The sequence below is a fragment of the Paroedura picta genome, chromosome 1 (assembly GCF_049243985.1).
Source record: "Paroedura picta isolate Pp20150507F chromosome 1, Ppicta_v3.0, whole genome shotgun sequence".
Lineage (NCBI taxonomy): Eukaryota > Metazoa > Chordata > Lepidosauria > Squamata > Gekkonidae > Paroedura > Paroedura picta.
This window is the reverse complement of record NC_135369.1, coordinates 37,992,187-38,007,315: the sequence shown is the minus strand read 5'-3', so window position 1 is coordinate 38,007,315 and position 15,129 is coordinate 37,992,187. Positions and strand designations below refer to the sequence as shown.

The following is a 15,129-nucleotide window of genomic DNA, read 5'->3' as shown; positions in this document are numbered from 1 at the left end:
CTTCAGGGAGCTCATTCCACCAGGTAGGAGCCAGGACCGAAAAGACCCTGGCCCTTGTCAAGCCCAGGCATGCCTCCCGGGGTCCTGGGATCATCAGCAGATTCTTACCCGCAGAGCCAATTGCCCTGTGGGAGGCATAAGGAGGTAGGTGGTCCCTCAAGTATTTTTGCTGTTCCTAGTGATGCTCCAAAAAAAGCAGGCAAGTTTGGAGAAAGGTAGCCTTTTCCCGAAGGCTCCCTAAGTGCTGCTGTGCATCTGATCTGTACAGCTTGCTTTGTTTTTCAGACGCCTTTGTGCTGTTCCCCCACCCGCAGCATACGGAACATATTTCTTCTGACATTTGCTGTCAGAGCCTTGTTATGCATCATAGACTTGTAAACACTCTTAATACCAATTTAAAAAGCTTCCTCATTTGGCTGGTGGATCACTTCCCCCTTGTCTGAATTATCCAACTCATTAGATTGAATTAGAGTGTTAATAAATGCCGGTTTCTTACCAGCATGGCAGCCATTTAGGATTCACTGTGCAATGCCAAGGTTTGGGCAAAGCACAGCCTAAGATGAATACATTGAAACATTTATTGATCTGGTTGTTTCCCCACTTTTAATTAGAAATTGACTTTTTAAAGTCATTTCACATTAAGCAACAAATTGAAAAGAGTGGCGATGCACCGATGTTCCATGTATCAAAAAGAGATGCTACCTGCACAATTGTATTTAGTAATATGACAGCAGACATTCCTGCCAAGAATATGCAATGCGGTGTATTGAGTGCATTCAGCTGTGAACATTCTATCAGCCATGCTGCGCTCTTTCAACTAAGCTAGTGCATCATTCTCAGGGCTGGCATCATTGAAATCTGAGGTGGGGCATCTCTTAAGGACCTGGGCTCTCATTGCTGCCAACCCCACCCCCAGCTACTCCCATGCCCTCCCCTCACCCACTCACTTTGTCACCAGCTGCCTGCAGTCCCAGCTGCCCATGCAGCCCAACTCCATTAGGGGAAGTGCAAATGGGTGATACACAGCCACAGTGATCCCAGCAACTGCAGTGGGTACACTGACAGCTGCACACAGTACTCAGTGCCATCAGGGAAAGGGCATGCAAACAATGTGCCTAGTTCAGAGCTTCATGAATAGCACATGATCCCAATAGTCACAGTTGTCAGGAGCTATATGTCAGGAATCAAGCTGAGCCCAGCCCGTAGAGTCCGTGGTAAAGAGACATCCAAGATTCAACAGGCAGTTGAAAGTCCAAGGAAGATCTTTATTAAACAGAAACTACAGAATCACTGGAAAACGCCAAGGCCTCCAGAGCAAAGATCTTGGCAGTTACAAAGACACAATTGATACCTCAGGATTATTATAGAGTACATTCGATAGGGGAGGGGGACATAGGCATTTAGGCGGGAGAGCACAGGGCACCAGAGGTGCAAGAATTCCCAGCCAGCCAGATGGCTCGGCTTTGATCCCAACAGTTACATTTCTGTTGAGTCTCCACTGTCTTTGCAAGGTCAAAGGAGCAGTTTGATAAGGCAGACAGATAGTGATGCCCCACTGGGAAAGCAGAGGAGTCATGGAGCCAGAGGACAGGCTGCAGGAAACAAAACAGGCATGAATCGGGGTTCATGACACTATACACTTGCTGCTGAGTCTACAGATCGTGCTATTGTTTATTGAACAGGACTGTATCATGCTCGGCTTTTTTTCTGATCACCGGCATCACCAGCTGTGAAACAATATGGTTGTGTCACCAGCCATACCAAACAAAGGAACATTTACACGGATTTCCTGCACCTTCAAATCCCTTGTAAGATCCATTAGTTCATCTATGGCAGAAGTGGCCAAACTATAGTTCTCCAGATGTCCATGATGCTAACTGTAGGATATAGACATTTTGAGAGCCACAGCCTGGCCACCTCTGATCTATGGATATGTGAGAGGCAAAATTGAAAGTTGCACGGGCTCCTGATATTCCGCCTCCCATCTTCCAGGGCTCTATTTGAATCAATATAGGAGATTATATTGCTTTTGACCCACAGTTAAACCAAATATTATCATTTATTTATTTATTTAAATTTATTTCTTGCCACTCCTGAGACCAGCTCATGGCAGGTTACAAATTTGTCCCTGCAGAGTTCTATTTTTCATCCTCAACAAAACTCTCCTGCTCAAGCAGCCTGTGCATACAACTACCTTTGGCCAACTTTCGGTGTGTTTTGAATCCAAATGAGGTTAGCCTAGGATCCTTTCTAATTAAAGGATTCTCCATCTGTTCACTGCCCACAGCCCTGCTGTATGGACTGATCAGCCCTGGGGAAGGGCTGACCAGCCCTCGCCACAGGTGTGATTTTGTACATATAAAGTGCATCCTCAAATCAGTGATGAAAAATCCAATAAGGGGATTGTAGGCCTAAAACAACAACAGTATCTGCTAAGCACTAATGTTATTCATGGATCTACAATGTCACGATGCTCTGCGCAGATAACAAAGCCATCATAGTCTGCCCGCAGTCCCCAGTATATGAATGAAAACCCTTTTGGCAGCATTAACAGCACAAGCTAAGCAGAGTGCAAACCTTGTCACAGTCCAAGATCATGGGCATTTAGCAAAGACTAGGAGGACAAAGAGAAGTGAAACATTTCCTTGCACGGTGATTGTATTCGCAGTACTCTTTTCCATCATCCTCAAGGGCTCTATGAAAAAAGGCAAGAGAGGTTTCCATCAATTCCTGGCACTGGCAGCATGGATGCTGTTGCATAGGCCCACTTTAATTTCATCATCTCTTTTGGATTGACCACAAACTGAACAAAGCCCATGCTTTGCTTGAATATTTACAAAAATAAATGCTTGTGGAACGACCAGAAGGATGGCAGACCAGTGAAATGATCTTCAAGAGACTTAGGGTAGGGGGACAATAAAATCAGACTCTGACCAACACTTCAGACCAACACGGCTACTCTATCTATCCTTAGGGGAGGGTGGTCTATGTGTGTTGCCCCCTCTTATACATCAGCTATTGAAACAAAGCAGAAATGAATTTTGCACACACACACACAAGCCTTAATGTTTTCCCCCCTAGGAGTTCCCTCCTACCAGGAGTTGATAAAAAATAATTAAAAAACAATTAATGACACTAAAATGTCACTTTTAGAAAATTATATAATAGCAAGCAGTGTGTAAGGATATCGCCACTTCCTGAAATGAAAGTAAAAACAGCAAAACTGTTACTGAAAATCTTCAAATGGCAATAGAACCAGCTGTGTCGTCAATAAATAATATTTCTTTGTTCGCGGTATTTGTAGGCTCCTTTTCTCCCTGAGATACCAAAACACACTGTCAGTGTAAAGAAATATCATGGGACGAGGTGTGGCGAGCCTAAGCACAAAGCTGGCCTCAGCTGCTCATCCTTCATTTGGGGGGGGGACGGGGGGTGTTTCTCCCCATGTCAACAGGATGAAGCATGCTGTTTGCCCTGGGAGGCAGCAATGCCAAGTCTCAGCACCCTTGTTTTAAGAATCTATCTGCCCTAGGAGCCACCCTGCTACCCACCTGCCATTGCCACCATCTCTGGGTTTTAAAAGAGCACACAGAAAATATTTTTAAATATCCGTTTGAGACTTACCAATTATTGCCTCTGTTCCCCTGTGTCTGTCTGCAAACCCAGCTGGTCTTGCAATCAGTTCCCGTGAAGACTTGTCGAACGCAAGCGGCTGGCTGCACAGGCCCAGAAAAATCAGCACTGGGATCTTGCTGCTGTTGCCTGCTCAAGGAACGCCTCTGATGGGAACGGGCCGAGAGGCGACAAGCGGCATCAGAGAGAAGTAGTGGAAATTAAGCAAATTGCACGGGATGTATTTTGATTGCGGCTGAAATGTTTTATGAGAAATTGATAAATAGCATGCCATTATGATTGGACAAAAACACATGCTGTTTCACGACAAAGCAATTTGTAAAATACAAGGCATGAAATAAAATGACTTTTTCTTCCCTGCTTATTTCAATTTCTTAGTTATACTTGCCTAATGATGACACATACCGATAAACACACACAAACACCAGCCATCGTTTTATCTGAAGCACGATGCTAAGCAGCAAATGGCACGGTCAAAAGAAATGGAAGAGATCAGCGGTGATGTCTTAGGGGAATATGTGGCATGGGAACATGGACACACAATCACACACACACAAACACCAGGGAGACATGGGTCTTTTCACAACCCAACCTCCATCAGATTTCATAGGCATGCATGAAATCCATCCATTTTTCATTTCAAATCAATCACTGCATCCAAGAAATGAGGGCAATGGCATATCTAGGGTAGGGCACATGCCCTGGGCACCGCTTGATGGGTGGTCGGCACAGGCCACCATCCTGCCCAGAGTGTAGCCCTGTCTCCAGGGCACCGCAGAGGTTGTCTCAGGACAGCTCCCCTCCTGCAGTGGTTGGGCCATGGTGCTTCAGCAGATCTGCGGGAGGAAGGTATGGTGGCTCGCTCAGTTACCCAGCCTAGCCTTCAGCACTCACCCAGGAGGAAGGGTGGGAAGGGGTAGGCCAGCCACACCCCATTTGGAAACAATCCTGCACCACCCACCCAGACAATGCCCTAAGTGGCTGCCACCACTACAACTTTTCACAGCATCCACATACACTCACTGACCCTCACAGCCCTGCCAGCCCCAGAGCAGAGCTGCCTGCCCCACTTGCTGGCTGACTGGAGCAGCAGTTACTGCAGCTGCATGAACCCTCTTGGGGCAGCTCAGGGCAAGGGCTGCACCACCATCTGGCCAGATGGCTGCGACTGCCAGAAAAGGATGCCCCTGCCCACCCTCCACATCACCAAGCCCTGCCCATCCCGGGAGCCAAATGCTGAGAAACAAGGGACCCAGACACAGCATGAATCAGCCATCTTAGACAGATAACTGCAGAGGTGCGTCCAGTTGGAGCCCCAATTGACTGGGCATCCACCCCATCGCAAAGGAGAAACAACAGCTTGCAGGTGGTACTAACTGAGGGCTTCATGACAGTCTTGCAGTCTCCTTTCCCCAATAAGATATCATTGCAAAAATCAAGCCAGCTTATCTCTCAGAAATGCCAAAGTGTGTCTGAACACCAGGGAAATTAAAAGGAAGGCCTGCGTACAAAAAATCGGGATGTATTGTATGGAGGCTGGCTTAGGCTCTTTGGTTAATCTTTTCTGTGGAGCTCGGGAAAGGGGATTAGCAGGCTGCTTTGCCTCTTCACTTGTGTGGGTGAGTTCTTAAAATAAGTGCGCATATATTGTTTTAATGGAAATCCTTCTGCAGAGTTCAGTCAGAACAAAGAAACTTTTGTGTTTGAAAGGGGGAACTTAGGCAGGCTGTCTCTGGCTGTTCCCCAGAAACTGTTACAAAAAGAGAGCTTCTTCTTCCTTGAGCTATCAACTATTTATGAAGATTCAATAAGAGAAACTGAAAATCGCCGAGGAATGTGTATGCTGAACTTTCTGCTGACCTGGGAAACTCTTGAAAACCCTTGAAAAGCAAACAAGACCCTTTTCCGACATTCAGTCTTTTTATTCACCTTTGTGCTGTTACAAAATTTCTTCAGGAAAACTATGCAGGTAACCCTCCATATGAGCTGTGGCATCTGACAAAACTACCAACTTAGCCCATGGAACTGGTGCAGCGAGCCCTATTCCCACCACCAGTGCCATATCGGACTATATGCCAGCAACTACCAATAGCTTCATAACGGGCATAGCAATGGAATCTGAATCCACTTCACTCCTTTTTGTTCTAGCTCTTTAAAACTTAAGTCATTCTGGATGGCTTAAATAGATCATTTGATTTGTCTCTTTCTTGTGCCCAGAATTCCAGACCTGCAAGTCACCCAATTGTTATGGATGTATGTGGGCAATCTGCACTATATGCAAATGATGGCTTGAAGTCCAACCAATCATAAACTGTACTAAACTAAATGGGCCAATCTGAGGGCCTGGTTAAGGACCAATCACAACTTGGCAGCTGCCTGAAATGTATATAAGTTGCCTTTGTGCCTGATGTTCCCTCTTAGGTTTGGCATAGGAGTTATTAATAAAGAGCTGTTGTTTTCGAAGAACTTGGAGTCTGTAGTCCATTCCGCACGACTAAAATGTAGCCGAAGTTTCATAGCTTGTAAATGCAATTATTTTGACGTTCCGCATGAAGTCATCCACAAACGGCAACATTTGGAATTTTATAGTGATTTGGGGGGAATCGCAAAAAGTCTATTCCCCCAGAAAAAATCGCTACACTTCTGAGCACAAGCTGCAACACATCAGCAAAAGACATGTGTGTTCTCAAAATAGTGGTAGAAAGAATGTCCCTCCCTCGCTCCCGCCCCGAGCTTCCGGGAGACAGGATCGCCATTTTTTTTCAATAGACCGCCGAAAGCAACAAATAAGCGAGCACATGGCTTCCTCGTACAAGTTCTCTTCTAAAGCAAATAACTGTAAAACAGTGCTTAACAGTCAAACAAACCTCCACTCTGTGTTGGTGTGCCCACAATACAGCCCCCCAATTTGCGAGTGCCCATTAGTTTGGACAGAAATCCAAGACAGTGGTCAGACCACTTCATGAACACGAGATCTCTCAACAGCCTGTGTGCACAGGTCTATCCCTTCTGCAGGCAGCATTACCATAGCAATTGAGGCCAACTACTCATCAGGACACAACCGTTACCTGAAACAGGTGACTAGTAAACTATAGGAATGGGCTGTGTTTCAGGGATTAAACATATACACATAAGGGCCCATGTTCGATCTCTGGCATCTTCAGTTTAAAAAAAAAATTCTGAAGGGCCTAATTACCCAATATGCTGTTTTGCAGACTGTTCTAGGCCCCATAAAACAGATAAGTATAGAGTGTTCTTAAGTGAAAATTAGTCTCAGGATTTTGGGGGGCATTTTGGACAATGTATTCTGCAGGTGGCTGAGAGCTAAACAACATCAACAGAATCTATCTCACCTTCTTCTCCAGCTAATTTCTCTCCATCCTTATCCGTAGTTCCTCTCTATATTTGTGAAACACCCTGGGGGGTGGAACGTGTCCGGCTGTTCAAGTTGGAATAGGGCCAATCAGGGTGCAAAGCTGGCTACACCCTGATTGGCCCTGCCCCTGCAGAGTGTTGACAATTCCATCAGGCCCTTAGCTTTTCCGGGAACTCATTCCACCAGGTTGGGGCCAGACCTGAAAAGGCCCTAGCCCTGGTCAAGGCCAGGCATGCCTCCCTGGGCCTGGGTAAAACCAGTACATTCCTACCTGCAGAGCAAAGGGCCCTGGGGGGGGGCATAAGGAGACAAGCAGTACCTCAGATAAATGGAACCCAAGCTGCAAAAGGCTTTAAAGGTAAGAACCAAAGCCTTGAACCTGATCTGGAAGCCAATTGGCAACCAATGCAGCTGTCTCAGCATAGGCTGGACATGACTTTCTGAGGACTCTGGCAGCCACATTTTGTACCAGCTCTAATTTCTGGGTCAGAGACAAGGGAAGGCCAGCATAGAGTGAGTTACAGAATATCTGTCAGGCATTAGGCTGAACCCAGCCTGCAGAGTCCATGATAAAGACCCATCTGAGATCCAACAGGCAGTGGAAATCAAAAGAGAGCTTTATTGAACAGAGTCTACAGAATGCTAAAGCGAGCCAAGATCTTCCTAAGCAAAGATCTTGATAATAACAAAGAGCAATAGTCAGTACAGAACAGATATAGGGTCCTCTCCATAAGGGAGGGGCAAGGCATTTTGGCGGGAGAGCGAGAGGGCACCAGAGGTGCTAGGGTTCACAGGATTGCCAGATGGCCAGGAATCTAATCTATACAGTTACAGCTTTGTTGAGACTAGGCTGTCTAAGCAAGGCCACTAAAGTGAGATTGATAAAGCAACGGAAGAAAACTCCCACTGGGAAAGAAGGGGAGTCTTGGAGCCTGAGGACAGATTTACAGGTTTACAACCCTCGACCTTGCCAACCTTCCAGAAACGAAACTAACAGGCATGAATCGAGGTTCATGACAATATCTCATGATTTGGAGTTCTGGGCACACTGCAATCAGAATTTCTGTTGAACTGCATGTGAGCAGTTTGAGCAATATATAGTGTGTTTAGTTCATTTTATCTCTTGGGAGAGCTATAATCTATGTTTTCTATTGTTCAATGCTTGCTATTTATTTCTCATTTTTCCCTGCCTCTTCTCTGTGTCTAAGTAAAGATATATCTGGAAGGTTTCTCTGCTACTGGAAAGCAGGCCTACAGTTTGTCAATATACTTGTTATTGTTGCAGTAAACAGAATACTACTGTATGTGTGAGACCAGATTATTTCCCCAGTTCTACTAACGTTTTTTGCACAAGCACACTCCCACAAATAAATTTCTTTGCATGAATGGAATTATCTCTCTATTTAAGGAAATGGTAATACCTACCAAGCAAGAGTGTTCCATGAATGCATTGTAGCACCTTTATCTACAAAGCACCACTGGATCAGATCTCATACACATGAAGACTAATGCTGTTGTGCACGTCAGCTTTGAGCTTGAAGGAGCAGAGTAGAGTATATAGCTGCTTCTAGGAAGTGCTGTCTGAAATGCAGACCTCCCTGGAACTAAACTCAGAATTGAGGTCATCTTTACAGCACCAGACAAGATGAGATGGACACTGAATCAGTCTTTCTGCAGGGACTTCTCGGAGCATTTCACAACCCTAAGCACCTTCCTACAAGGACAAACTGACTGGGTTCAAGGCGAGCTTCGGAGGGAGCATCTCAGTAGCCCACCTTAAACACAGGTCTGGGAACCAATGCAAACCACATCCACCACCTCTTCCCATGTTGTCATCTTCTATAGATTAATCCCCCCAATTACTGTTTGGGTCACAGGTGGGGCCTGGAGATCTCTTGGACTTATCGGTCTTCTCCAAACTATAAAGATAAGCTCTCCAGGCAGAAATGGCCACTTTGGAGGGTGGAGACTAGACTAGACAGGGTTGTTGTGCAAAAGAAATATTTGAGGCTTCCCACACTGATTATTGTAGAGATGAAACACTTGAGGCCTACTGAACAGGGTTGTTGTGCAGATGAAATAGGAGGCAAAAGAACCCCTGCAACAACATCCAGTTTCATCTGTACAACAACCTTGTGCAGTAGGCCTCAAATGTTCAGAGAGTGGTGGAGAAATGACACACATGGCTTGGCTGTGTCTTCCCTCTAGCAGTGAGGCCAGCCACAGCAGTATTTTAAGTGAGAAGGGGCTTTATTGTGCCCCCCTGTCAGCCAACGGTTAGGCAGAAGGGGAAAGCTTTCCCTCCTGAAAAGGAAAGCACGAGAGAGAGAGAGAGAGAGAGAGAGAGAGAGAGAGAGAGACTGGGATGGACAGCCTAAAGCTTTGAAAACATTTTTCCCTTTAATGCTTTAATGAACAAAGTCTTGGCCTGGCCAAAGGGTTCTTGAGCCCTGTCTTTTACCTTGTGGTCTTCTCTGTACCATGCTGATGAACCTATCCCTCGTTTGGGATGTCCTGGTGGCTCAAAAATTGTTTGAAGTATGGATGGGGTTACAGTTTAATTTTTATTTCATTTTTAAAAACTGCTTTGAGTGCTCAGTGGGGGGAAATAAATAAATAATGGAATTCTGATATTTATCTGCTACTGGAGATTATCTGTAATTTTAACAAAACTAATGATTATGTACAATGATTATTCATTTATTAATTATCAATGTTATTTTTAAGAGTCAAATAAGAGAAGGGCTCTTCACCAGAGAATTTTAAGCACTCTGTTTTTTGTTTTTTTTAATCTGGGCTTTTAGTAATAGGATAATCTGTTGTTCATGGTCAGTTTTTAACTAATATTTTGGAGTAACCACATTTGTTTTTCATAACTCTGAAGGGAGACTGCCTTAAACTACTATGGAAAAGCAGAATAAAACAAAATTAAACAAACAAGCTGTCTTGATTGTGTCATTATTGTGTGCCATGGAAAAAGAACGATGTATATGAGGCAAATGAAAGTCAACCTGGACAAAACTGGATGCCAGAAGCACATCATACCACTTCCCCAGAAACTATTAGCCAAATTACTCACACTCTGAGAGTCTCACTGATACATTCAACAAACCAGACCAAACTGTTTCTAGAAACCCAGAGAAGGAACTAGATTTTAGGCAGTTACCCAAACAGAATGAAATTTCCCGACCTTTCAAGGCTGACCCATCACCAACCGTGATAAATGGAAGCACCTTCTTAGCGACACAATACACAGGCTTGGTATTTTTCAGTGCATTGGTCAAAGTGGATAACTTATGGTCTCAATTTCCAATGTCTTGGGCAATAAAACATTCACTAAAAATTTTCCTGCCTCTAATATTTTTCAGTCTTTGGAGATGGCCCTGGTCATGACTAATGATGCAGCTCACTATCTGCAGAGAAGGGTGGTTTTAACTACTTCAGTATGAAGATTGTTTTTCTACTAAGAGATTTCCTACTATTGGACATGCCTGCACTCCCTCTTCAGAGCAGAAAAAGTGCCTTCCTGATTCAGGCCAGCCTCTCCCTTCCCCCAAAATTATGTTTCCAAAACTGTCTGCCCAGATTCCTCCAAAGGCCCACAAGGCATGATAGCAACAGACAATGCCTTCTAATTTCTTAATATTTTATTTAGATTAATTTTCATATGTAATCATAGATTTTATATCTGAGCATATAACTGATCTAAAACTCATCTAGGATTCCTTCTCGCGGCCACCGCCAAGTTAAATTAGAGGTGGATTTTGCCTGATATTCTGGCCTCTATGCCTTCAGCACCGATAAAGCAGAGAAGTAATATCAGGGCTCTCTCAGCCTCACATACATCACAGGGTGTCTGTTGTGGGGAGAGGAAAGGGAAAGAGATTGTAAGCTCCTTCAGGTAGAGAAAAACGGCATATAAGAACCAATTATTCTTCTTTTATTTCTAAGTCTTAAAGGATACCTTTCCAAATGACAAACCTTTTCCTATTCCAAACCACCATGGGAATAGTAAAAGCCTTGTAGCTCTCATTTCTTTGGGTTCTTCCCATCCAGGTAGGCATCTCTCTATCTTCTCTTTGTATATAGATAATTATGAGCTAAGTTTTACATTCCTGCCCAAATGAATACCTCTGAAGGCTTCCCAGAGAAACCAAATAAAGCCATCATGATTTATCATTTATCTCCTTCACTACCATCTCCTATTCCTCCCACCTTCTTCAGTAACCTTGTTCACTTAACATTACATGCACTGATTTCAACGCATGTAGAAGGAGACAGGGAATGAGTGCATATTGGACCCCAGCCTCTCACATTGTCCAGGTTAAAAGTATGTCATCTACATATGTACATGCATAGCTGGTTTATACATATACTGATGATTGATATGGCTATGCACAAGCTGACTGCTATCATGGCTTTCCAGTATTCTGAGAGTCTGTGTGTGTACAATTTGTTCACTTGTAGACAGCATGCTCAAAATCCAGGTGGAGGCTGGTGCTCTTGTTTGCACTTACTTTCTGTGTACATGGTAATCAACACACAAAACATTGAGTGAACTGGACTTCTGCTGACACAGACATAGGAAGCTTCCTCATACCATTATTGACTACTCTGGCTGGTAGCAGCTCTCCAGGTTCTCAGGTAGAAGTGTTTCACGCCATCTCCTACCTGATCCTTGTAACTGGAGATGCTGGGGATGGAACCTGGAACCTTCTGCAAGCCAATCAGATGCTCTATCATTGGGTGCCCAAGCTTCTTTACGAACAGCACAGCAGGCAATACCTGGTCTGCAGTGCTTCCTGGAACCTTGACAGATTCCTTCAACTTGATGGAGGAAATCTTGTAAGAATTTGGCAAGTTCTACAGGGCATGCACTACTTGGCATGCTGTTTTTAATGTGGGCTGGGGTGGAGGTCAAAGTGGATAATTTAGGGATGCCAGTCCTCAGGTGGGACCTGGAGACCCCCTGGTTTTACAGCTCATCTTCAGGTGACAGAGATCAGTTACCCTAGAGAAAATGGCTGTTTTGGAGGGTAGACTTCACAGCATTATTATGCTGCCCTAGCCAGCCACACCCTGTGGCCGCTGTGCCAGCGGAGCCGGGGCTGCAAATCCTCAACGGAGCAAGGTCAAGTCCAGTCCGTGTCGCCTGGAGGCAAATCAGCACAGTGCAGGGGCAATACAGGGAGTAGTCATAACAAGCCAAGGTCGGAGTCCAGTTATCAGATATTTACACAAAGCTAGTCCACTTTACCGAGTGGGTTGTCAGAATCCGGTGCCGGGGTCAGAGAAGCCGAGGAAAGCTAGTAATAGTCAGTCCGATGTCCAAGAAGAGTAGTCTGCCGGTGCCAGGGGTCTCAGGAGCCAGAGGAAGTCAAAACGAAGTTCAGGAATTCAGAGCCGGTCCAAAGGGTATCTGCATAAAATTGCTTCCACAAAGAAGCCTCTTGCCATTTCAGCTAAATGCAGCCCAGCTAATTCCCTGCACCTGGGGAATTACTCACTCCATCCTCCCCCGAAATGCTTTCAGCTGAGCCCTATCTAAGTTGACAGCTCGCCTGCAGCCGACGGCCCCTTCGGCGTTCTGCCAACCCCACCCTATGTTGTCGCCTGCGCCTTTTGGGCGAATCTTCAGAATCTGATCCAGCCTGCCGTTGCCGTGCCAGTGTCCTTGATCTCTCTGGCTGCCTGGAGCAGCCCTCCCCAGGGTCCTCGTCAGACTCCCCTGAGTCTTCAGCCTGATCTGGGTCAGCTGCTGGGTTTGGTTGCGCTGGCACCTCGGGAGGAGACAGCGGGGGTGTGACAATTATACTTGCTCCCCGCCCCAAATCCCACCCACTTCTGGCTCCATCCCGAAAGTCTCCAGGTATTTCCCAACCTAGAGCTGGCAACCCTAAGCAGATTTGCTGCTTCAGCTCCCAGGCAAAGGTAGAGGTGGTGGCAACCATGGGGAGAGCCAAGTGAGGTGAGAGAGAAGCAACAGCAGAGACATTGCTTGCCTCAAGCAGCACTACAGATAAAGCTGGCACTGGAACTTTGGGCCTAAGCACCACACAGATTAGGGCCCAGGGACTAAAGGCTATGAAAATATTCTAACATTTGAAAGTCATTATGATACATTTGAGTTTGAAAACCTAGAGAGACATCCCTTCTCTCCCTTTTTCTCTCCCTGCCACACACACTTGAACATACCCTACAAATAATTATTTGCAGGTAGCACAGGCCTCTAGGAAAGCACAAGCTGTAAACACACTCACCCCAACTCCAGAGCTCTTGGAGCCACCCGTCTTTCACACTTTATTTTCACACAGATATCCCCTGCTGAGAACAAGGGGTGTGCTGTAACAGCAGCTGAAAAAAAAAAGAAATAAACATGCCATTTCTTGCAAACAAAGAAGGGAACACATTCATTAATAGCAGCACCTCCACACTTTGCTTCTCCTGTCTAGCTTGGATGGCAGAGCAAATTTTTGTTTTTAAAAGCCATCCACCCCAACCCCCTTCGCGGTTCAATGTTTCCTAATTGCTTCTATTCTCTGGCATGACGTGTTAACCCCCTCCACTGAGGCACAGAATATTACAGAACTATTTCGGTATCTATTTAGTGCACTGCCTGACAGTTACATGACCTAAGCAACACTTTTGTTTTCTCAAGAGCAAAAGGGAGCTGTCAGGGGCACAGTGCTTTTGTTCCATAGTTTCAGATGACGCCAGATAGATTTTATTTGTTTTTTTTGGGCTTCCGTTGCATTGGACTTTTCCATATTTCTTGATGCGTGCTGAGAAGCAGCATTCAGGGCAGTGTCAGACTGAAATTGCAACTGCGTCAAAAGTGTGAGTCCACTTGAAGTGTTGAATCATGGCAAGATTAAATAAACAATAAAAATGTTAATTTAATTGTGTATTAACATTAAATGGGTAATCTCTAGTCCAGGCTCCTTCCTTCCTTCCTTCCTTCCTTCCTTCCTTCCTTCCTTCCTTCCTTCCTTCCTTTTTGCCTGCCAACTCAGAGACAATCTATGGGGCCCCGTGAGGTTTTCAAGAAGAGAGATGTCCAGAGGTGGTTTACCATTGCCCCCTTGGACTTCCTTGGCAGCACAATCACAAACAGCTCCCTTGAGAAGAAAAAATGGGAGGAGCTAAAGAAGCTAGAGTGGCTCCATAAAAGATTTGAGTAATAAAATACTTAATAAAATCTTTCAAAAGATTTGAGTAATAAAAAAGACTCATTTAGGAAAGGGAAGCTAAAGCTCAGTATGAGCTTAGGCTAGTGAGAACACAATTAAAAAGGGCTCTTTAGTTATGTTCCACGTAAGAAAAAGAGTAAGGGCATGGTAAGACTGTTGCAGGGACAAGAAAGTAAAATTTTAGCAGATGATGAAGAGCGGGTTCTCTTTCTCTGGAAGTTTTTAAGCAGAGGCTAGTTAGTTATCTGACAGAAATGCTCATTCTATGAACTTAGGCAGATTGTGAGTAGGTGGGCAAAAGAGATTGTGATGATGCTTGCACATTTCTTGCATGCTCAGGAAAATGTCAATCAACACTTTGAGGTCCAGAGGCAAATTTCTTCCAGGCCAGATTGGTCAGGAATTCTCTTTTTTTTTTTGGAGGGGGGGGGGCTTCTGGGCATGGAATTAGAGTCACTGTAGAAGGCCAATTAATTGTGACTTTCCTGTATTCTGCAGGGGGTTGGACTGATGACCCTGGAGGTCCCTTCCAACTCTATGATTCTATGATACTTGACACAAGAGAGCTGCGATTAGGATCTCTCATATTTTAGGATCATATTTTAGGATCTCTCATATTTTCTTGAATTAGCACTCCTATGTGGTAATTCCCCAAATCAGAAAATCCTTGCTGGGCCAGAGAACATTTCACCCTTCCCTCTTTCTGTGAATAACATGCACCTCCACCTCCTCATGCCGCAATGTAATTCCATGGAAAGACAAAGTCTGATGCAGAGTTCCTGCATTTTTCCTCCTATCAAGCTAAGTGCAGTTTCCAGGGATGATTTAAATTGTTGAGGTATAGATTAAATACACAGATACCTCCAGAAAGCTTTCCCCAATCTGTAGACCATCACTTGGGGCTGCTGTTTAATTTTTTATGGATTGCTT

The 15,129-nt window shown here is 44.9% G+C and overlaps 1 long non-coding RNA gene across 1 annotated transcript; it reads right to left on the bottom strand.

Annotated features, from left to right (window-relative positions):
* Positions 1-1,268: 1,268 nt before the first annotated feature.
* On the bottom strand, positions 1,269-12,788 carry LOC143835595 (uncharacterized). Its single transcript, XR_013230262.1, has 3 exons — positions 12,267-12,788; positions 3,625-3,868; positions 1,269-2,695 (listed from the first exon to the last, which is right to left on the bottom strand). It is a non-coding gene; the product is annotated as an uncharacterized LOC143835595 (long non-coding RNA).
* Between the last annotated feature and the right edge of the window lie 2,341 nt (positions 12,789-15,129).